This window comes from Oncorhynchus masou, chromosome 28 (genome assembly GCF_036934945.1).
Source record: "Oncorhynchus masou masou isolate Uvic2021 chromosome 28, UVic_Omas_1.1, whole genome shotgun sequence".
In the NCBI taxonomy this organism is placed as follows: Eukaryota; Metazoa; Chordata; class Actinopteri; order Salmoniformes; family Salmonidae; genus Oncorhynchus; species Oncorhynchus masou.
In genome coordinates, this window is record NC_088239.1 from 79,171,405 (window position 1) to 79,196,707 (window position 25,303).

A 25,303-nucleotide genomic window follows, 5' to 3' on the forward strand; every position below is an offset into this window, starting at 1 on the left:
GTGTGCTGGCCCATCGTTTGGGGACCATGAGAGACATCAGGGTGTTCTGGAGGGCCTCAAGATCTAGAGGCTTGATGTTGAAGATCATCAACAGGACAATAAAGCAGAAAACAAATCTGGAAATCATCATCATCATGTCAATCAAACCGTAGAGAAAATAAAATGGTAACCACACTCTAGAGAGGTAGCCGAGTTGTGAGTCTTATTTGCGGCGAGACTTGCTTGTTGTAATGTTTACTGGAGTGATATCATGGTGCTGTTATGCATTTCTTTATGACCTCACAAATGGCAGCCATCCCCTCGTCTTCTAATTACCTAGAATGGTGAGGAGATGAAGTGATGGTTGTCTCTGTGACTTCATAAAAGATCTTGGATCTGATCCAACAACACACAAACCACACATGCAACAGGGTGGACCAACGCCTGTTGCTGTTGGATAGCACCTGATGAGGTTCAGTATAACACTGAACAATAAACTATCAGTAATATAGCCCAATCCACAAGTCTATAAATATAACTATGCCACTACAGGCTACATCTGCCTATCTGTACAGTGAATGCCATCAATGCTAATACCTGTATCCAATAGGTAAAAAGGTGTTAAACTTTCACCCTACTCAAAGGTTGATTTGTAAGTCAAGCATCCTGATTTCTGAGGTGTTGTCACCTCTGCACTTGGTTGAAATAATGCAGGACTGCAAGGTGTTAACCTAAGCCATAGACTGTTCTCTCTGCTACTGCATGGCAAGCGGTACCAGTGCACCAAGTCTGGAACCAACAGGACCCTGAGCAGCATTGACCTCCATGCCATAAGCAGTGGTGTAAAGTCATGTTTACTCCATACATTTTCTCTGACACCCAAAAGTACTTGTTACATTCTGAATGTTTAGCAGAACAGGACAATTGTCAAATTCACACATTTATCAAGAGAACATCCAAGGTCATCCCTAAATGCCTCGGATCTGGTGGACTCACCTAACACAAATGCTTAGTTTGTAAATTATGTCTGAGTGTTGGAGTGTGCCCCTGGCTATTTGTAAATTAATAAAACAAGAAAATTAAGGAATTTTAAATTAGTTTTACTTTTAATTTTGAAGTATATTTGCGCAATTACATTTACTTTCGATAGTTAAGTATATTTAAAACCAAATATTTTTAGACTTGTACTCAAGTAGTATTCTACAGGGTGACTCACTTGGGTCATTTTCTAATATTGTATCTTTACTTTTACTCAAGTCCGTATGGAAATTGGGTACTTTTTCTACCACTGGCCATAAGACTGCTAAACAAAACTGCTAAATAGCTCATCAAATGGTTACCCGGATTATCTGCATTGATCCTTTTTTTGCGTTTCACTGTTAGTCTCCACCTGTTGTTTACGAAGCATGTGACAAATAAAATTTGATTTGATTTGTTGCACAACTTTTCCACCATTTTACAGATTTATACACCTGTAGACGCACTGTTATACCAAATGGTGGCAGCATTTCTGCGGTTTTCTAGAGCAGACGCAAAATGACATTCCTCGCTGACCTGTTATGTTTTAGACCTGATGTGGAGGACCTTTGGTCAATGGCCTATCGTTACGATTTCCTTTCAAATGATGTCTAATATGTTATATTAATTGGTGGCTATACTATCATAATACAGTAAACTACTTTGAAGTTGATCTATTTGCGGGTGAGGTGACGGATGTAACCAAATCTCTGCATTTGGTAACTAGTCGACTTTTTAAAATGGGGCTTGTTAGGCTAGATGTGTCATTCATAAATAATCCAGTGACGTTGCGGTTTAATAGAAAAGTTGACGTTGATTTACACGAAATCCACAAGTTCTGAGTCCCCCTGATACACCGCCCCATGCCTGCATCATATTGTGCTGTGGTTTTGAGTCGCTGAAGGGTGGAGTTTGTACCACCGCCTCTAAAGAACGGGACTAGGGAGGGAGTTGAAAAATCACTATCTGACATTTACCAGCATTTAGAACACCATTTCTGCTGGAGAAAGGGATTTAATTTCGATATTTCACCTTTGAAAGCGGGAAATCTTCGCTGGAAGAGGAACTAAGAGGTGAGTCGAGATACAATGTACGTGTTTTAGTTCAGAACTATGCCTGACTGCGCGTGACGTCAAGTCCGATTTTGAAGTTTTCAACTCCTCCATTCTCTACACTTCACCGAGTTATGCACTTCGAATAGTTTGAGGGCCGAATAGGCTACCTCTTGACAAATATTTCAGAGCAGTAGCCTAGTCGTAGCTCATATCGAAGAAGAAAAGAATTTGATTTTGAAACGAGAATGTAACAATACGTAAACTGAACATTGTATCGTTACTTCGATTTCCTGGAACTTTGTAGCTAGAGAAGTGTTTTAAATACGGAAGCGAAACAGTGCCTCAAGGCATGAATACATGCATTACATATCAGTTCTTGGCCTATTGCTCGTAAATAAAGAAGCAAAAAATGAATTTGTATTAATTAAACACATAACACGCTGTACATTTTGGTATGCAGTGAATTTGCCCTACAACCATACAACTAGGTCAGCCTACAATCCTAGCCAAATGTATCCGTGTCACGTCCTAAATCTCTAGACTACATTTAAGGTGTGTTACTTTGTATCATTCGCACTGTTGGTTGGCTCAGCCACTGTCATCACCACTACCTATATTCATATTCTGGGCAGCCAGCCTGAGTTGGGTAGCTGTCTGTAAACAGTTACCTCATTTGACTGGTCGTTCTTAAAACTTTACATGAAGCCAGAATATGGTATCCAACCTGTATGAAAATGTGTCTATTTGGCTTCAAATAACAAGCTACTGTATATGTAGTTAACAGCAGTCATTGTGTAACCCAATGCCTTTTGCACCCTTGCTTTGTCTATAGAGAAGCCTACCTAACACAGATTCACATTTCAAATAAGTGTTCCATGGTCTAGTTTTGGTTGATTAATCTTTTTCCATTGTTGTAGTTTGGATTGCCTTAACTTCTTCAATAATGTTTCAATGCCTCGTGTGTGTTCTGCAGTTGTCAAACAAGCTAGAGAAAATATGCAGCCTCTGGGTGTGAATTCCAACACCAAGATGGGGTGTGGCGTCACCATTTCCGTGTGACAGAACAAACTATGTAGCTGTGGGGACACATGTGGCTCAGGAGAAATGGAGCCAATGAATAGCTAGCAATGTGATTGATATATGCCTGCAGGTGAGGGATTTGATAGGGCCTAGCGAGACTCAGCAGTTTTCAGGTAACGCGGCAGGGCATGTTTCCTGTTGCTACATGTAAATGTTCTTTGGGAAGGCAGTAAGGCACACAGTGGACTTCAGAACAGCACTTCTACATTCTTGCTACATTGGGGGGGGGGTAGTTTTATGGTTTTGTACAGTCTACTCTTTTTATACCGTTTTCTGTGTTTTTTTTCTGCAATGTGTGTCGACACCTTAGCCTGGTTTTATTACAATATGTCTTACTGTTAGGACACGTGCAATGCCGAGTTCTATAAATTGTCAACTAGTAAATAAATTGGATTAAACAGTTAACTGTTTCAATGAAAAAAGAATGACGGGAAGAGCACACAGACCCTAATTATTAAAGCCAACAACCACTGTCCTTGAGCAGCGCACAGTCACTCATCACAGCCGTGTGACAGTTGGTGGGGAGGGGGACGGGTGCCATTGAGAAATTGCTCATGACACAGCAATAATTATAATTTATTTGAGGCTAGCCTAGGCCAGTAGTCGGTCTTGTGTGACTGATAGTGTCAGAAGCTTGGTTTTGCCTGAGGCTCTCCACTGTTTCACTGTCTGTTACTCTTTAATCGGTGGTTGAGAGAGCATTCAGTTCAATCATGTCTCTGTGCTTGTATTGTGAATTCAATTCTGTTTTGAATGTGTGCCTCGTTTAGGTTATTGAAAGAAACGGTCGTTGTTGAGCAACAGGGAGGGTAAAAGTGTTTTCACAAAATGTCAGTTGTCATGTTTGTACTTATCTGGTTATTTCATAACGTTCACAAGAAAGTGTTTATAACATAAAACAAGTGGATGTTGTAGTCTAACCATCATAGCTGAAAATGGTCCATCCATAACACTCATGTTCGGCATTTTATGTTTCTATGATGGAAAAATCAAAAAGCCAACAAAGGGCCCACTTTTGTTTGTTTTTCTGTGGCCCAGAAACCAACAAAAGCCTTTATTAAAGACAATATGCCAAACAGGACTTCATGTATCTATTGAACACTGAGAGAGGCTCAATAGATGAGTCGGTGCATCGTCAATGAGGAGTTGAGTGATTCAGCCCAACAGCATGTTGGTTTTATTTCCATGCCTATTTTAATCCTGTAAAGCTATTGTCAGTATCAGAAGTTAGACTGGATGCATTTTAAACTATTACATTGCTCCTCTGTCATGGAGCCTCAAGGCCATCGAGAAGTGCACTTACTAGTCATTCTATTTCTATGGCGTGTATTGTGCATGTTCATCATGAATTACATCACTGGTGTCTGCTGGTCCGTTACTGGTCTGATTCTTTACATGGCTTAGTTTGTCTGAAGGTATTCATAAGAGATCACACATGAGAACACATGAAGCAATGTATTGTACATACAGTTTTTTTGTATTATAGAGCCCCTGTTGCAAGTGTCTCAGTCAGTGCATTTTGATCCAGGTGTTACAGAACCTGGACATGGGCTATGTCCTAAATGTGCCCTGTACTTTCTGCCCAGAAATTGTAAAATAGCTGCACTGTTTCTTTTCAACTTCGATATAGGTTTTGAAAGTGAAAGCTACTCAATGGCCCCCATTGCCACTCCATTAAAGTGTGAATGGCAATGCGTTATACTGCCGATGACCGTAGCCAGTTCTGCCTCAGACAAAGGCAAGGCTAGGAGCAGCATGTGCCACAGACTCTCCCCTGGGTAACAAGGTTGCTATTGAGGGCCACAACTGTGTGGTATTGTACATGGCTCTGGGGGAATGAAGGCCTCCTTTGTCCTCATGGGTGTGTGGGTGCTGCAGGGGGATTCTGCTGATTCCTCAGCAGCAGAGAGGTGGGTACGGGCTGATGTTTCTCCTAGGTACAGATCTAGGATCAGTTTCATGAATCCTAACCTTAACCATTAGTGGGGAAAATGCTAAACTGTACCAAGATCAGTGTCTAGGGGCACCTTCACACTACACAAGAAAGGTGCACTGTGGGAGGCGCCCCTGCTCCACCCCTGGATCTAGCCTGGTCCCAGATCGGTTTATAAACAGGTGACCATAGATGTTTGCTATACGGCATTAACATCTGAGACCAAACTACACTGGTCTCTCAACATATCTGGGACCAGGCTACTCTGGTCTCTCAACATATCTGGGGTCTGACTATTCTCATCTCATGGCTCCCATCTTGCCTAAATAATAATAATAATAATAATATCCCATTTAGCAGACGCTTTTGTCCAAAGCGACTTACAAGTCGGCTGGGGCCACTACTTTTACATATGGGTGGTCCCAGTGGGAATCGAACCCACGACGCTTGGCGTTGCAAGCGCCATGCTCTACCGACTGAGCCACACAGGACCATGTCATGTTGGCAGGGACCTACTCCTATACAGGGACCTACTCCTATACAGGGACCTACTCCTATACAGGGACCTACTCCTATACAGGGACCTACTCCTATACAGGGACCTACTCATACAAACAACAAATGTCTCTGAGTATCTCCAAGGACCTATATATTGGCCTAACAACACATTCTTCAGCAGTTAATAGTCATTTATGATTCTCCTGTCCACTGCAGCATCTTTAAGAGGCATCAAACCCAATGCCCTGCATTCACTCCATCACATAACTACAGGTTTTATGTTAAACTTGTGGATGTGTAATGTAGTTATTTTTAGGGAATTTATAGCAATGAGCTCCTACTGCAGAAATATCTTTAATCCTATGGACAGGAAACATAACTAACTTCCCAAGGGAGAGACATGGCTCTAGACTAGGCCGAGCTGTTGGAATCACTCAAGGGTTCCACTGCTGCAAGATGATGCGTAAGGGTGCTTGCCAGCTAAAATACTGTGGTATTTCTTGTGCTGTAAAAATGGCAGTTTTTAAAATGGTAGAACCACCCTTGTGGTGGTGCAACATTACTTCTATTCCTGTTGGTACACCATTTCTAACTGTTTTGTCTTAAGTTAAAACTGCTAAGGTCACATACGTTTTGCCTCCAAGATGTGCTCGAAGCACCCATTTGACACGGCAGCATGTGACTGCATGGTTGTTTGACAGGCGTTTGTACAGGTGAGTAATCCCGTTGACCATGGCAAGTATGCATGTTCTCAAGAATGTTTTCTCTCTATAATGTTTTGACACTCTCCAAACAAACTGAAGGGCTTCATTCTCTCAAATGGTAAATACAAGCAGGAGAGAGATATTGCAATGGAGAAAGAACTTTTTTTTTTTTTTTTTGCACTTAAAAAAAAAACAACATATTTGATATCTTGAACACTGCCTAGTGGTTAGAGGCAGGTTGCCTAGTGGTTAGAGGCAGGTTGCCTAGTGGTTAGAGGCAGGTTGCCTAGTGGTTAGAGGCAGGTTGCCTAGTGGTTAGAGCGTTGGGCCAGTAACCGAAAGGTTGATGGACTGAATCCCCGAGCTGACAAGGTAAAAATCTGTCGTTCTGCCCCTGAACAAGGCAGTTAACCCACTGTTCCCCCGGTAGGCTGTCATTGTAATTAAGAATTTGTTCTTAACTGACGTGCCTAGTTAAATATAAAAATATTTACTACGTAAAATAATACAGCTGGGAATTGCCAGGGACCTCACAATACGATATTATCATGATACTTAGGTGCCGATACGATATATATTGCTATTGTCACGATTCTATATGTATTGTGATTCGATCCTGGGATTTTATTGCGATTTTGATGTTCCAAACTAATTGCTCACTATATGTCTGCTGCAGAGAGATAAGAGACAGCATGAGAACTAGTTTTGGTCAGTCAGGGAAATTAGTCCTAAAAACAGGCTAGCTCAATATTTAAAAAGAAGATTGAGAACAAGCTATAGGATGAAAAATATTGGAGTTTTGGTGCCGGTACAGCCGACTAGCGCTTGCCAACGCTACCTACCGTAGCAAAACATTTACAATTTACATTTTTTATTTTTATAATTGAAGTCAAATATCAATATAATATTGCATTATGCAACTGTGTCAATCTTTTCATCATCACTATAAAATCAACAAATGGACAGGCTCCCTTGGTTTAAATAGGCATGTTACCGCTGAGCGTAGATATCACGGTACATGTCTAGACTCCTAAGCAGCATGGGTCTTGCAGTTAAATGTTATATTTAGGTCAGGAATCTTTTTGAAGTTCCCATGTTAGCCCACACCTTAAGGAAGGGTTCTTGGTAATCTCAGAGACCAAATAAGAAAACCTGAGAGATGAATAGATGAGGGTAATACGGAGGAACAGAAAGAGAGAACCGGTATGGGCTAGGGAACAAGATCTGATCTGCTATGTTTTGTGATTAATTTCCCCTTTTCATCATTTAAAGTCTCACCTTCTGTTTTGGCAAAAGACTCCACTGAGACAATGTTACTCCCAATCATCTTTTGCAGAATACCCAAACATATCATTTGGACAGTTTGCAGACTGTTAAAGAAAATTTATGAAATCTATCCAGCCATATCTCAACATTAAAAGGCACAGTCGATGCTGGCCCTGGCTGTTGCTTTGCAAGTTCAGATTGTGTATAACTTTGGAGGGAAAAAAGATTGACTCAAGCAAAAGTTATGATCTCACTCACAACGGCCATTTGAATCCACTGTGAAATACACATTTCCTGTTCTGGTATATTTCAAACGCTGGCTGCTCAAAATTATGGAAGTGAGCATGACCTTTTTTGAGAACCTGAATATCTAATCAAATTCAACAGTGAAGATCTATTTATGAAAATAGCAATGTGGAAGTACAGGACTATTGCATTGTGGGCCAAAATTGCACTTTGTATATTTCATAGCTGATCTTAATTGGAATGGTCTAAAACAGTGGTGTTCCATAGTGTTTGCCAAACTCCCCATTTGTGCAGAGTGAATGAATGTCTGTTTACAACAGAATTTTCTTTTTCCCACTGTGCTGACTGTGAGTTGTACTGCTACTCATATCCAGCGATTTTTTTATTTTATTTATTTATTTTTTATTTTTTATTTTTTTGTATTTGCATTACACCTACCATGATCACTTCTGGCTATTCAAAGCAGGTGAAAGATTACATATTGGTATTTTCCTAAAGCGCCGTCTAGGCTGGTGGATGTCTTCCTGGATAGCATGATTATACGTATCCTCCCGGGGAATTACTGTATATGTGTGACGTCAACCAACTGAGTGCATGAGTCAGAGAAAAGGTAGGTTTTGCAAGACAATGCAACTATGTATCAAATGTATCACTGTCATGTTTCTCTGATGCTACATCCTCACAAACTAGAATATTCCATTACAACCAATTTGAGATCGATTGAAGCCAAATATTTTGTAAGATGTCAGAGCAAGAGAGAGTTAGCTCAGTAGCTCATTTCAATAATGGAAGGGGAACATTGTAGAGTGAAGGGATGTTCATGTTGTTGCATTGTCCCAGCTGGTCTCTGCCATTAGGCCTTTTCTGAAGTCAGATCCACAGTGACCCCTGGCACAGTGACCACATGGCCTCAGGATGTTCTCCCTGGACAGCCATTCAGAGCTTCCCCTGAGGAAGCCCCGTGGGCGGGAGACTGGCAACGTCAACAGGAAAGTCATGTGGAACCTTTACAGCCAATAAAAGAGTATTAGGACTGCTCCCACCCATCTTTGATATCCACTCTGTACCACCTACATTTACAGGTCCCTTTGTTAAAAGGTGCACTAAGCACTATGACATCATTGTACACAGTGAGGCAACTTCCTGTTTACAGACATCAACAACAGAATTCAAATGTGCCATAACTGCCACTATTTGCACCTCTGAATTTGGCCCCACCTTTTGAGGCATGCTCACATTGGGAAGAGCACATTGTGGCAGTTTTGGCTGAACCATAGCCTTAATAAATAGCTTTGAAGCTGCAATATGTCACTTTTTGGGCGAGCTCACCAAAATAACATAAATGTGACTTATAGACTTAAAGATCTTTCAAAAGACTTGAAAGCAAGTCTAAGAAGCTGTAGATACGTTCTATGTGCACTATTTTTATGTTTCCCGTTCTTAAGTACCGTTTTTGCGTCTTTTACTTTCGGTTTTGTACACCAGCTAAAAATGCAATATTTTTGGTTGTTGAAAATATATTTCACAGTGGTTTAGATGGTACAATGATTCTCTACATTATATATTGCTTGTTTTGTCACAAACTGAAATAAGACAAACTATTAGAATTTTAGCAACCAGGAAATGGGGGAGCGATTTCTGCATATTGCACATTTTTAAATGAATAAATAGCGTTAAAAAAATGTAGCCCTGGTTGTACTGTACAGTAACAGATTGGCAAGCTATACTGAACAAAAATATAAACGCAACATGTAAAGTGTTTGTTTCATGAGCTGAAATAAAAGATCCCAGAAATCTTCCATAATCACAAAAAGCTTATTTCTCTCAAATTTTGTGCACAAATTTGTTTTACATCCCAGCTAGTGAGCATTTCTCCTTTGCCAAGATATGCCATGCCTGTCAAGTGGATGGATCATCAAGATTAAACCGCATGATCATTACACAGGTGCACCTTATGCTGGAAACAATAAAAGACCACTCGAATATGTGGAGTTTTGTTACACAGCACAATGCCACGTTTTGATGGAGTGTGCATTTGGCATGCTGACTGCAGGAATGTCCAACAGAGCTGTTGCCAGAGATTTTAAAGTACATTTTCTACCATAAGCCGCCTCCAACGTTGTTTTAGAGAATTTTAAAGGTATATCCAACCGGCCTCCAACCGCAGGCCACATGTCACCATGCCAGCCCAGGACCTCCACATCCGCCTTCTTCACCTGCGGGATCGTCTGATTTGGGGGAGGGGGGGGGGGGGGGGTGCGCTGAGGAGTATTTCTGTCTGTAATAAAGCCCTTTGGTGGGGAAAAACTAATTATGATTGTCTGGGCCTGGCTCCCCAGTCATGTGAAATCCATAGATTAGGGCCTAATGAATTTATTTCAATTGACTGATTTCCTTCTATGAACTGTAACTCAATAAAATTGTTAATTGTTGCATGTTGCATTTTAAGATTTTATTTGCACAGTATAAGTAAAGAAACCCTAGATTGAATTGATGTCAGTACAGTATGTGTCCTTGCTCACTCTCACTCATGTTTAGAAGATGTGTGTGTGTGTGTGTGTTTCGCAGGCTGCTCCATGTCAGTGTTTTCAGCCAGCCAAATTTGGTCAAGGCAACATGCACTGTTATTTCTCCAGCTAAATAAGTCATTTGTTTTGCATTCCTGACTCTGCTAATGGGCTCACTGTGTGTTCAAATGCCAGCGAGTTCAGTCAGTCCAAGATCATCGTTTATGATGCTGATCATCCCCCCCCCATTGTGTAAAAGCTCCAGTGCACTTTTACACAATGTATTTGATTAAGCTTCAGCAACCAGCGGCAGTGCTTTTAATTTTAAAGTTACTTCATGCATTAGCTTTGTGGGGGCTTGTGCACTTTGTCTACATCATTTGCTTGTTGAGCTACACTAAAAAGTAGGTAGTTATAAAGGCCACAATTGTACAGTTTTGTAATGTTTCTGACAAAAAGTTGAGTTGAATGGAGCTCCCGAGTGGCGCAGCGGTCTAAGGCACTGCATCTCAGTGCTAGAGGCGTCACTACAGACCCTGGTTTGATTCCAGGCTGTATCACAACCAGCCTTGATTCGGAGTCCCATAGGGTGGCGCACAATTGGCCCAGTGTCATCCGGGTTAGGGTTTGGCTGGGGTAGGCCATCATTTGTAGATAAAAAATCGTTCTTAACTGACTTGCCTAGTTAAATTAAAATAAAGAATGAGGTGGATTAGGACTGGATACATTGTTTCCTGGTAGTGTCAGAATTGCCCTCAGACTAACTACTGTATTCTCGTATGTAAGTTTTTGTTCATCATATTATTTTTCATTAACCCCCTGGCTTCTAAGAATGATGTTTTACCTTACCGGCAGAAAGCCTACATGACAAGATTACCTGCCGTTACTGGAAGTTGAACAACACGCTGTCAATCATGTGGTGGTGGATAAACTTGACCCTCCTCATGGTCTACATAGGAGCCACTGGAAGGGAACACCTACGAGATCTCTCTTTTTACACCAAGTTACTCAGCCTAGGTGTACGGTCGGGTTCCCCTTCAGTGTCTAGCAAAGCGTACAGTACACACACACTCTAGCACATATTTGGCATAGCTCGCTAGCTGTGTCATTGCTTACATTAGGAGATCTGCCTGCCACTGGCCTCTGTGATCTGTCAAGTGACTGTGTTGTCTTCTGTCTAGACCTGACAGATGGAGAGATTGTCATTCTCACCAGTAAAATGTTAGCTTGTGTTTGAGAGTATGTTGTTAGCACGCATCTGATCGAATTCTCGAGTGGACGTGTGTAAAGGAATATCTCTGTTTACTACTGTTTAGTTGACTGGGAATGTAAGAGTGCCCCCCCCCCCCTCCATACCACTGGTAGCCCTACCTTGTCTTCCCCTTACAAGGTATTGTCTTGACTCACTGGAGTATTATTTAATAACAGGATTGAAAAACTGAAGATATTGGCATCTCATTATGTTTTCCTGTGCTTTAGAAATCATCTTTCAAGATTAAGACATTTATTTCACAAACATTTTTCAGGATTCAGATGAGAATCAGCTGCCATGTCATATAAACACACACTCCGCTGTTACGGTAGTTCTCAGAATATCTACATGAATAGCCTACATTTGTTGACTAGAATATTGAATTAATTCTGTAACCATCTGTAATTGAATATACAAACCTACTTTGTCTGGAATGAAGCGCCTTTTTCCATGATAGAAATACAATTTATGTTCTTGTCTGTCAATATCATGGCCATACTTTACCCTCTCAAAGTATCTAACTACTTTGTTATAGAATATAGTTGAAAATAGTTTGCTCGAGGCTGAACTTTGCGTCTTTGCCGACATCAGTCGACGTGAACATGAAGGAGGACGTGCATATCAACTTCCTGTTTCACTGTGGGAATGAAAGCGCAAGAATGTGGAACTCTCATCACTGCTCATATCATGGTCCCATGGCTGTGTGCATCAGGTTCGCTGGTTCCTGAAGCAGCCCTGTAACATTTTCTCCTCCCATAAATGCCATAACCGGACAGCTTATTGACATCTCTAATCGTCCACTTCAGTTACATCATACTTTGTTTGAATTGAGGAAGGATCACAAGATGGGAGCCAAGTTATAAGGCCTTGTTTAAACTGTTGATCAACCAAATGGGCTTGTTCTGTAGCAATCTCTTGCACATAGACAACACTTACTCACTCTAAAGATGGTAAAGTGTCACCTTTCCCACCAGATTCTCTACTGACTGTTAGATGCCATTTTAGCATTTAGCTTGCCCCAAGTCTTACCATCTGCAGTGTTGTTGTAGTGCTCTGGCAAACAAGGCTGTAAAAAACAACTTACTGGTAGGATTGTCTAAAGTTTGCTTGCTCATAGTACTTGGCACCTCCTGAACAGAGTTTCGTCAGTCAAGACCTTGAGGTCGTCAGCTGCTCAACCTTGTTAAAACACTCCAAACCAGAAGGTGGTAGTAGCATTGTTTCGCAATGCATGTCCCTGTGTGTTGCTTTATGGTCTAACCAATGTTGGCTAGCTAGCTAGCTTCGCTAATGCTGCTATTGTTGTAGAATGCTAATGTTGATACTAGCCAGATGGCCACAGCTTGAGAACTAGCTAGCAAGATGACCAATAAACAATTTGAATTCACTCTATTACATACAGCCTATAGATGGATAGTTTTAGCTAGCTGGCTAACATTATCGAAACTGTTAGGATGATATGCTAACTAGCTAGCTGTTGTGCTAGCTAGTTAATGACTGCATTGACTCCCAACAGGCTGCTTCATGGAAACATCCGTTGTCATGTAATTATAACGTTACTAGCTACAGTGGCCAGATAGCTAGGCTTGGAGGCATTTCGTTTTTTTTTGTGACAGACATTCAGTGCGGTGTAAAATACCTATTAGAGGGCCTGTCCCCAACACCTATGTGTTGACAACAGTGGCGGTCCGTACTGTTTTAAGATGAGGGAGGACAAAACCTTTTTTTTTTTTCATGAGCATGGCCTTATTTACAGCATATTATATGACTGTCATTCCTATTTCATTCACCCAGTTCAATGTAACAGCGATAGGTTTAGGTTACTACATGATATAATTTTCCCTATACCCATCATGAGGTTGCTACAACCTAGCCTATGAATGAAAGTTTACAACGTAGGTGCACACAGGTAGTGACACATTTTATACCGCCTTGCACACTGTTGCCTGTATCTTGCTGATCTAGGGTGTAATAATTAGTCCAACAGTTGCAAACTAGTTTTTTTTTTAAATACAAATTAATGTACATTTATCCTCGTTCAGTTTGCTTCCATTTCATCAACTTTTGAACGGAATCGGCAGAATGAATACACCCCTGATCACAATTAACTTTCATAGCAGCCATGTTGTATTCCTTCACGCATCTATGCGCTCTCTTCTCACCTTTTCTCTTCGCTTGACTTCAATGCACAACACATCAGCTGTATGTGACCAGGCGAAAAAACATTCCTGAACCATATCATAACCACTACACACAGTCTTGAATATATATATTATTATAGCAATTATTATAGCAATTATGTTTAAAAATATATATATTTTTTTAATTAAATTTACTGAGGAAGGTCCTCCCCTTCCTCCTTTGAAGAGCCTCCACTGGTTTACAAGCTACCACCTAGTCTACACACACATCTGGGAACAAGCTCTCCAGCATTATGCTAGCCATTGGAATTTTCCTCACAACCGTGCTATCAAAACCAGGCAACTTTGACTTCCTGATGCGCTTTGACACACACAGAACTGTCATGTTCACACATGCAATTCAGGCATGAGTTGTCTTTAGTGCTTTCTAGATCAGTCAAACTCACAAATTTGACTGAACGTGATCATTTGAAAATGAATCCAGAATTGACGATATCTTTGCAAAAAAGTTCTTTGTGACTTGGGGGTTGTCCCTTGTATCCGTTCCGATTGTAACACGGCCTTTCTCTTTTATCATATGGCTGAACCAGGCTCCCGAGTCACACAGCTGGTCTAAGGCACTGCATCTCAGTGCTAGAGGCGTCACGACACCCTGGTTCGAATCCAGGCTGTATCACAAATATGCTGTGATTGGGAGTCCCATAGGGCGGAGCACAATTGGCCAAGCGTCGTCCGGGTTTGGCTGGTGTAAGCTGTCATTGTAAATAAGAATTTGTTTTTAACTGACTTGCCTAGTTAAATTTTAAAAAAGTATCCTGGTTAACTCTCCTTTGACTTCAGCTCCACCAGGCTGCCTGCCTGGCCCGGCGGCCTTGTCGCGAGTGCAGGTCACAAATGTTACCACAATTAGTTTGACACAGGCGTTTTCTGAGAGCACACAACTCTCAAGAATGCCGTGGTTTCACAGTCTAATTGGATTAAAAACTAAGTGGCTAACTCCATTCACTCCACAAAGGAGGTATTCCACTAACTCACTGGCATTTTCTCAGCAAGCATGCAGGGAGGATGTTGTATCGCCTGAGCTGACCATGGCTTTGTTAAGATGGTGTGAACCAACCCAGTTACTTTGATCTCGTAAACATAATCTTAGCCAAGGTCATTTTAGTTGTAGGGCAACACCTGTTTCGGCACAACTTTTAGAATCAACAGTGTCATATCTCTATCTGGATATGATTCTGATCAAGTAAGCTGTGGGCAGAGGGTGAAGAATGCACTTGGTTGACGTGAAGGAACATTTCCTTTTCAGACCTCCCCCACTGAAAGCCAACAAATTCAGTCTTGTTTTCTCCAAAGCATCCCTGATGAAAAGTGGTATGTGTTTTTTTAAATTTTTTTTATTCCAAACATTGTTTGGCTGACTTTACTATCAGTTGGTTGGAAGAGTCACAAAAGAGCAACATGACTTTGGAACAGCCATGCTTGCATATCTCTGTAGTAGTCTACAACAAAAAATGCTGAAGGGCTTGAAGGAGACACCAGAAGATTCAACTGCACCAGACTTATTTGTCTACAAGTGACATTTTTAGGGTTTCGACCCCAGAGGGAAGTATGTAACTGTCATTTTCAACTGCTTGACATTACTCCTCTGCTACCTTGTTTCTGCTTGGTTGTGTAGATTGCCCGCTATTTTCCGTCAACATACCAACCCTTACATTCTTGCAAGCCTTCGGGAATAAATACAATTAGTGTGTTCCTCTCCCTTTTGCCAGTGACAAGGGGCCCAAAAAAAGCCCTCCCTCTCTCCCTCTCTTGGACTCTGCAGAGAATCGTAGCGGAATTCCAATGGAATGTGGGATGGAATTCAGATATGGAGCTGCCGGGCCAGAGTAGCCATGCTGTCTCTAGACCAGTCTCTAGCCTAGCTCATGTTGCTGTTCTAAATCTACCACTGCTTAATTTAAGGATGCTATTAGTCTCTGTGGTAGCAACCTGTTGACACTGTATTACTTCAGGGGATGGTTTAACATTGTGGGATTTCGTTTGACCGATGTCGATAGTTGGGAGCTAGCATTTGAAAGGGATAGTTCTGACTTTTTAACTCCAATCTTTCATTTGTTTCTTACTCGGAAGTTCTCTGAACTGGTTTCGCAAGTTCTTTACGAAACAGTTGATTGCTAAGTCTGACCGCACTCGGAACTTCTCTCGAAGTAAGAAACTGATTAATAAAGGTCTTACAAAAAATATATTTCACAGCGATTTAGATGGTACAATGATTCCCTATACTATTCCGTGCTTGTTTTCTCGCATAAACTGAAATTGAGCGAACAGTGTAGAATTTTAGCAGACAGGAAATGACAGAGCGATTTCCACTACATAACCCAGCCACAAAGTCAGAACAGCTTTACCATTTTTGACAACAGAGGCCGCTTCTGCGGGAGAAATCAATAGGGGAGTATCACAGCCAATCACAACACTGGCGGGTAAATAATATTGTGAAACGCTATCATTCCACTATTGACATTTTCTGAAATTGCAATGCAAAAAAGTGTAGCACAATTTAAGATTGTTTTCTGACTTTTTACACAACACTTTTAATGTCACGTTTTCTGTAACATTGTGAAAATGATGAGTTGGCTTAATTTGTTTGACAAGTGACAACATGGAGTTACAAAGAGCTTGACCACAGGGGAACGGAGTCCCTTTTCAAACTGGCACAAAGCACTGAGCAAAGTTCAGTTCTTCCTGGTTGCCATGGCTAGCCACTTGTTTCTCATCACTAAGAGGCTTTCCTCTTTACCACTCGTACTCCATTCATTCTAGAATGTGTGAAGGAATCCCATGTGAGTGTCTGCAGAGAGATTTAAAGCCAATGGATTTGCCCTGCAGATTATACTCCCAACAGATGTTCCTGGGCTATTGCTTACATTTCCCCATTGGTTAAGCCATCAAAGCATCTTAGAGCCTGCCAGCCAGCAGAAAAACATGGAGCCACAGTGGTGAAGTTCACATCAGTGCGCCAGAATTCACAGTTTAACTGCACTCCCTCTGGGAGAGTTTGTGTGTTTTGTGAGCACCCATTCTGACAAACCCCTCACCACAGGTATAATTTTAACCATATGCTGTAACAGCATGGTCTACCTGAGACGCATCATGAGGTTGTTATGTTACATCCATGTTAAAGCACATGCGGAAGTTGGAACGCTAGTGTTTTCATGATGTAGGGATGAATGAATATGTAGTTCATGAACCTAATGTAAAAACACATTATCCTATGTGCGGAACACAATATGTGTTACATTTTTTTCCCCATGTAGAATTGTTTTCCATTGACTACAGACATGAATGATTCACCAGAATATACATGTATATCTCTGTTAGCACTCCCTGATGATTCATCAGAATGACCAGTGCATTCAAATGTTTCAGGCCCCTTCACTTTTTACACATGTTGTTACGTTACTGCCTTATTCTAAAAACGGATTCAATAGTTGTTTTTTTTCTCATCAATCCACACACAATACCCCGTAATGACAAAGCAAAAACAGGTTTTTACATAAGTATTCAGATCATTTACTCAGTACTTTGTTTAAGCACCTTTTTGGCAGCGATTACAGCCTCAAGTCTTCTTGGGTATGACGCTAAAAGCTTGGCACACCTGTATTTGGGGAGTTTCTCCCATTCTTCTCTGCAGATCCTCTCAAGCTCTGTCAGGTTGGATGTAGAGCATCGCTGCACAGCTATTTTCAGGTCTCTCCAGAGATGTTTGATCGGGTTCAAGTCCGGCTCTAGCTGGGCCACTCAAGGGCATTCAAAGCCACTCCTGCGTAGCCACTCCTGCGTTGTCTTGGCTGTGTGCTTAGGGTTGTTGTCCTGTTGGAATGTGAACCTTTGCCCCAGTCTGAGGTCTTGAGCACTCTGGCGCAGGTTTTCATCAAGCATCTCCCTGTACTTTTCTCCGTTCATCTTTCCCTCGATCCTGACTATGGGATGCACGATATATTGGTAAACATATCGGAATCGGCCGATATTAGCTAAAAATGCCAACATCGGTATCGGTGCGATGTCTAGTTTAACGCCGATGTGCAAACCGATGCCAAAGCTGATGTGTAATGTAGGTACATGACGTAATGACGCCACGTAAAATTTTGTGCTACACAACATTCCTAACCTCGCCCACAATGTCTGCTGTGTGGATCTCGCAGTCAACAAGTCTAGCAGTCATTTTGAAAGTGTAAGAACATTTCAGCGAGACAACTCAAAGGCGAAATCCATTAAAGCCAAGATTGCCCGTGACAATCAACCGTTCTCTGTCGTGGATGATGTTGGCTTTCACTGAGTGGGTCGAACACCAGTACACACTACCAAGTGCTCTATTTTTCAGATGTTGCCCTACCGGAGTTACACAGTAATGGCGTCACTGCTATTAGCTTCAGGACATGCATACTATGGACCGCCATTTTGGGTCATTGCATGACAAAAAAGATTACAGTAACACTGTCAAAGCTGTACAAAAAGTCTGCAAACACCGGCCACGAACGATGTGTTTACAATACTGCTTAGGTAATAAAGCATCATTTGTTCGACCGCAACTTCTTGGGTAGCCAGCTTTAGCTTGGTACCTAGCTAGTATCAATACAACCAGCCTGAAAACAATGACCAGTAGAAACTGCAGTCATTTTTCAATATTCTTAGCAATGACGTAGGAATCCTTGTGAGTAAGTATTAGCTAGGTTGCCACTTGTTGTTCACCTATTGAAATTTAATTTCAGTTTATGAAAATTAACAGTTAGCTAGCTAACTATAGCTACAGAAACAGAATATTTCGTTTTGCTATGTTTTTGGGGAAGAACATTGTTTGCATCCATGAGCTAGCTAGTTTTATTTTATGACCAGTACTGTAGGTGTGCGCGAGACTACTTTACCAGCATCATAGCACACGTATCGACGAATCGTTGTGACATATGAAATACGAGGATAGTGTAATCAATGTGTAATGACTATGTAGAGAAATGTATGAACGCGTTCAATTATTAAGTGACGTGCAGTCATATTCAGGTCCTGATTGGTCAACAAGCTTATTTGACACGTAAAGACACAAACGGTGTTCCATAGCAGAGATCCAGACAGTGATCCATAGAAATCCTGGTTGAGAATGAAACGACTGAACAAATGAACGAAACAGCACAGCAAGTAAGTGAAAGAAATAGGTTTTGATGATGATGATGAGTGTGTGTGTGTGTGTGTGTGTGTAACCTTTATTTAACTAGACAAGTCAGTTAAGAACAAATTCTTTATTATAATGACAGCCTATCCCCGCCAAACCCAGACGATGCTGGGCTAATTGTGCGCCGCCCTGTGGGACTCCCAATCACGACCGGATGTGATACAGCCTGGATTCGACTGTAGTGGGACTGTAGTGACGCCTCTTGCACTGAGATGCAGATGCAGTGTCTTAGACCACTGCGTCCGTGTGTGTGTGTGTGTTAACTATTTAACTGTACTAGAATGCTTAAAAAGACGGTCAAATTTAAAATCTCGGTTATCGGTATCAGGTTTTTTGGCAAGGAAAATATTGGTATCGTCCAAAATTGTCATATTTGTACATCACTAATCCTGACTAGTCTCCCAGTCCCTGCCACACCACAGGATGATTCATCAGAATGTCTATCTCGGTGAGCACCATAGGAATGTTGCCCTTTTGGTATTTATTCCTGCTATAGACTCGCTCAACAGGACAAATATAACTCTCCAACAACACACTCGGTAGCAGAAAGGACACAAACATTCTTCTCTCTCATATTTTTTTATGGGTACAATTGTTACAATAAGAAGCCAGGCATTTCCAAACAGACCAGAGATGCCAGTCTTGTGTGTATTGTAAATATGTGGCAATTCGCCCACTGATTTAGGCACGTGCTCTAGGCCTTGGAATGGGATGGGATGGGGCAGCACAACGCTGATTATGACTAATCTCAAAGCCGCTCCTCCTCCCTCTGACATGAAAAGATAGTTCATATTAATACTCATATTGTTGTTTTGGGGTTGTTAACTTAGTGTCCCAGTCACTAGATAGGCATGGGGGCAGATACAGTAGTCCCAACTATGCGAACTAGAGTGAAACGGACACAGCCGGGTGGTGGAGATGGCGTTGAATACGGGGGTCAGGGAAGTCATTCTCGTATGCGGCTGTCATTCATACCAGTGGCCCAGGAAGTGATCTGACACTACATGCTGACATTGGAGGGTGATGGGAAGGGTGTTAGGTCTTTTTCTGGATCCTGTCACATCATGCTCCCTCTCTCACCATAAGTGGGCTATACGTATGGAACTGTTTATGCCGAGTTGGAGGAAACTATTTGTGCTATTAAAGCTTTTAAATGGAGCTGGGCATATTTGGCAGAGCCTTCACCAAATACTGAAGCAATAGAACGATGTCTTGACACAATCACCCCAATGCAATATGAATCCAACTGCACTTGTTTGGGTTTTTCTAACAGTACCTTTTTATTTGTATCCCTTCAAAGTAAGGATGGGTATGAGTAGTCGAACGGACGTCAAAGCTCAATCTTTAACCAGAGATTACATTTTTTTTTTCAAATACCGCAAAACTATTTGGTGGAATGTGCTTTGACTGCCCGAACAGGCAAGTAAAATTTTGTCTTGAAGACTACGTTAATTTGATTAAACTCTAGTGTTCCATTTGTACATGTGCTTTTGCGGGGTACAACAAAAAAAGAAACCAAGCCGTTCTTCTCCCTAAATTCCCTTTCCCCTCCCTGTCTCTTTCACTCAATTGTGTTCACACAAGCTCTGTTTAGGCCTACAAAATTAAATGCCTATAAATGCCCTATGTAACGAAATGGATTAGGATTTGTTATCAGTAATGGTTAGGATACATTAGGCATTGTTATGATCTGGAGTCGCCTCTTCGCTGTAGACGTTGAGACTGGTGTTTTGTTGTACTATTTAATGAAGCTGCCAGTTGAGGACTTGTGAGGCATCTGTTTCTCAAACTAGACACTCTAATGTACTTGTCCTCTTGCTCAGTTGTGCACCGGGGCCTCCCACTCCTCTTTCTATTCTGTTTAGAGCCAATTTGCGCCGTTCTGTGAAGGGAGTAGCACACAGCGTTGTACCAGATCCTCAGTTTCTTGGCAATTTCTCGCATGAAATAGCCTTCATTTCACAGAACAAGGATAGACGAGTTTCAGAAAAGTTTTTTGCTTCTGGCTATTTTGAGCCTACAATCAAACCCACAAATGCTGATGCTCCAGATACTCAACTAGTCTAAAGAAGGCCAGTTTTATTGCTTCTTTAATCAGAACAACAGTTTTCGCCTGAACAACAGTTTTCGCCTGTGCTAACATAATTGCAAAAGGGTTTTCTAATGATCAATTAACCTTTTTTAAAATGATAAACTTGGATTAGCTAACACAACATGCCATTGGAACACAGGAGTGATGGTTGCTGATAATGGGCATCTGTACGCCTTTGTAGATTTTCCAGATAAATCTGCTGTTTCCAGCTACAATAGTCATTTACAACATTAACAATGTCTACACTGTATTTCTGATCAATTTGATGTTATTTTAAATGGACAAAAACAAGGGCATTTCCAAGTGACCCCAAACTTTTGAACGGATGTAGGTAGGTAGGTAGGTAAATATTCATGATTTTTTTATTTGAGTACTTGGGGGGGAGAAGAAAAATCATGCGAGTACTCGAACAGTAAAGAAAATGTCAAATGCTCATTCCTACTTCAAAGGTTAGCCTGTCGGGAAAGATAAGCTGCTAGTTTTCGGCATGATGATAAGCTGTGTGTGTGTGAGGATTTAAGCTAATCTCTTCCTGAAAGTGCAGACACGTTCCGGCCGCTCAGATGTAGAGATCAAACAATTATAGGCATAAGGCATAGCTTAATCATACCCGCAAGCCCTAGAAGGGGAGCTGTGCATTACAAGTGGGTCCCGGTGCCTGTCATGCTGCTACGACCTTGAATTTCACATTCATAGGGTTACTGATTTTGGTTCTACTTTCTAGTGATTCTGATTTATTTATTTCAATGATGTCAGAAGTTGTTCACGGTTATACATGTATTTTTTTTAAAGGACTTAGAATTCCATTTCTATTAAAGGGATACATTGTTATTATCTACCTCCCCAGAGTCAGATGAACTCTGATACCATTTTTATGTCTCTGTGTGCAGTTTGAAGAAAGTTGCCAGCTAGCGTTAGCACAATGACCGGTAGTCTATGGGAACAGCTAGCATGCTATTGCTTTGAAGTACAGTTAGTTCTGCTGTATTGAAATCTAATAATGGCTAACACAATGGGTTCTGGGAAAATGTAATGATCGATATACAGTACAACTTTTGTTATCCTATTTCACCATCACCAAAACAATGTTCCTGTTATGATTTGATTATTTATATTCACTGTGGTTGCTCTTTGTGCATACTTGTGTATTTAGTTTGAAGCGTCTTCATTTTCTCCCTTTTGACAGGGTGGGGGAGGAGAAGGGGTGTATTTTTGGCCTTGACTGAGCTGGGAATGCAGGCAGTGTTTGGGGAGGAGCTCGTGTGGACACACACAGGGGCTTGAGCATTGAGGTTATGTCAGGCTGCCGGTTGGGGATGGCCGTTGTCATAATAGTGGTGTGTGTGTGTGTCCCTATGCAGTCTATGGTGTGTCCACTCTGGGTGTGGCAGGCGTTGGCATAATGCATCTTGAGAAAATATGTCCAGATCACCACTGCCCATAAGATGTTTTTAGGTCTCAATAATTTCACCAATGACTCACTTTCCATTGCTGTATCATGTGAATGAAGACTTGACTCACCCAGCTCCATCTCTTATAATATGAGTTATTGTTTACTTGTTACATCCCAAGCTTTAGGTTTGTGTACCCCTATTGGATTTATTTATCTCAAACGGTCTTAGACTGTGACAATAAACACATTATTTGGGGAAGGGGGTATTTATTTGTTGAAGTAAAACTGTTGTCTCAAGACTGCTCTATCCTTCTTGAGGGACCAAAACTAGGAACTAATGTGTCCTCCGTTGTGTCCTAATTGTGTAATAATTACAGTAGGCTGCAACAGCTGTATTGTGTCTGGTGCTGATAGAGGCCCCTGACCTGTGCGGTGATCTGTACTCAAAGACTACGGGATGCACTGGAACATGGAGGGTCTCAACACAATGAGTGACCTGTCTGCTGCGTAACACCAGAGTTACAGATACAAGGGGTTTGTGTTCATGCTTTCTTTGCAATAACCTTGACGATATTGACTTTTTCTTCATTTTATTTATCATGCTCAGCCTTTCTAATCAGTCATTGTTTACATTTCAAAAACGATGCCGCGATGCATTTCAGAGATCCATTCATCAGCAAAACCTCTTCAACCAAAAGCTGAAGGTTCTAGACCAAAGATTGAAGATGAATTAACTTGTATTTATACTGAACAAAAAATATAAACACATGTAAAGTGTTGGTCCCATGTTTCATGAGCTGAAATAAAATACCCCAGAAATTTTCCATACGCACAAAATGCTTATTTCTCAAATGTTGTGCACAAATTCGTTTTAAGTCCCTGTTTGTGAGCATTTCTCCTTTACCAAGATAATTCATCCACCTGACAGGTGTGGCATATCAAGAAGCTGATTAAACAACACCTTGTGCTGGGGACAATAAAAGTCCACACTCTAAAATGTGCAGTTTTGTCACACAGCACAATGCCACAGATGTCTCAAGTTTTGAGGGAGTGTGAAATTGGAATTCTGACTGCAGGAATGTCCACCAGAGCTGTTGCCAGAAAATGTCAAGTTCTCTATCATAAGCCGCCTCCAACTTAATTTAAGAGAATTTGGCTAAGTCCAACCGGCCTCACAATCGCAGACCACATGTAACCACACCAGCCTAGGATGTCCACATCCGGCTTCTTCACCTGCGGGATCATTTTGTGATACATCTCCTTTCAAGGTGTATCATAGACTCGCCAGCCACACCCCAAAACATGAACATCGTAGACCAAAGATTCACGATGAACTTGAAGCCCTGGTGCTAAATGGATTATCAAATTCACTTGACTGAGCTAATTCTTAGCCTGACTCCCATATAACTCACCTGATGTTACCTGCTTTAAGAACTTTAGTGCCTTAATTGTAACTCATTGGAGGTACAGTACTACTTCTGTAAGAGCCTCAGGTTTATTGTGTAATTTTCCAGTACTGTACCATAACCTCTCATTGATCTTACAGAGAAGGATGGTGAGGAGTTCAGCTCAGAACGCATTCAAGGACTTACTTCACTGAACACCTTGTTCATTTGTCTACACTCACTCCTTTTCAATGTGAAATTCTGAGGAAACCTTGAAATCCTAGGTGTAGAAAAATATTGATTTTTCTCAACTAGATGGTAGTCATAAATTATGCCCGGCTGTTCTAGGCAGGATGCTGTTCTGTATGGTTGTAGATATTGTGAGACATGGAGTGAACAGATGGAATATTGCACGGTTTTGCCTCGACACATGTCAGCAGCCGTTATGCTGTTGGATCTTGGACAAGTGGGAGTACTAGACGATAATGACTTTGGCCTCTTTCTTGCACTGCACAGATTATCAGATCTCACAATGATTGGAGAAGTGTTCAACATCACCAGTACCACATCCTTATGATCTTGTCATTGAGCACAACGTGACCGCAATAGAGACTGGTTGGAATGTCAATTCTCATCAAATAAATGGGAAGTCTGACTGAAATATTTTTTGTAAATAAGTGGTGTTTTCATTTGTTGATAAAAATGCGGGACATAATTGTTGGTTGCACAAACAAAGGGCCAAAAGCAGGACTGTCCCGCACAATCAGGAAAGTTAGTCACCCTATATTCCTACCAGTATCTGGATCTAGCTCTCCACTTGCCTGACAACTCAAACTGCTCTATTGTTCGATCCATACTTCAGTCGTTTGTGGTCAAAATGAGGGTATTGTAAAAATTAAAGTTGGATCACCTCTAACCAATCAGAGTATCAAAGCCAATGACAAATTTTCAAGAACGCTGCTTTACCCGTGTGTGTTCTGGCTCTGGCCCAACCCATCAGTTTTTGGGACCAACTAGAAATTGTTGGGGAGGTAATGAGTCTGGATCTAACGTCCGTAGGCGTAGCATTTGGCCGGAGCAAGGAGTTTGGGTAGCCAGGCAAGCACTACAAAAGATCCAGTCCAACTTCTCCAAGATGGATTTTCCACTGACTAAATTGATTGTGGGGTTGGAGGTTTGGATTAGATTAGAGAGAGTGTTACCTTCATTGGTTCAGATCTCTGATTGGGTGTTGATGGTGGACAGGGCATGATGGGTAACCGGTAGGGATTAGGGTTACCTTCATTGGTCCATATCTCTGATTGGGTGTTGATGGTGGTCATGGCAGGATGGGTAATGATGAGGGTTAGTCTATTATAGTTCATCCTTTTGCTTGTTGTCTCCCGTCTGCTTGGGAAGAATCTCATGTTGCCTCCAGAGCCTTGGTTGTCTAATCTTTATTCCTTGCAAGAGCCTTTTGCGAGGTTGATATTCCTGAAAAGTGAATGGTGCCTCATTGATTTGGTAGTGCTAAAGGGGTTTTTGTCATTGA

General features: G+C 41.4%; 1 protein-coding gene and 1 non-coding gene across 4 annotated transcripts in view; one reads left to right on the forward strand and one right to left on the reverse strand.

Annotated features, from left to right (window-relative positions):
* The first annotated feature begins 1,901 nt into the window (after positions 1-1,901).
* Positions 1,902-25,303, forward strand: part of tln1 (talin 1) — a 159,258-nt gene continuing 135,856 nt past the window's right edge. For 2 of the 3 annotated variants that reach the window (XM_064943509.1, XM_064943511.1), the window contains exon 1: positions 1,902-2,069. The gene's annotated coding sequence lies outside the window, so the exon portion shown is untranslated. Of the gene's footprint in view, positions 2,087-25,303 lie in introns of all 3 variants that reach the window. The other variant, XM_064943510.1, reaches the window with a different exon arrangement.
* On the reverse strand, positions 5,482-5,557 carry trnaa-ugc (transfer RNA alanine (anticodon UGC)). Its single transcript has one exon. It is a non-coding gene; the product is annotated as a tRNA-Ala (tRNA).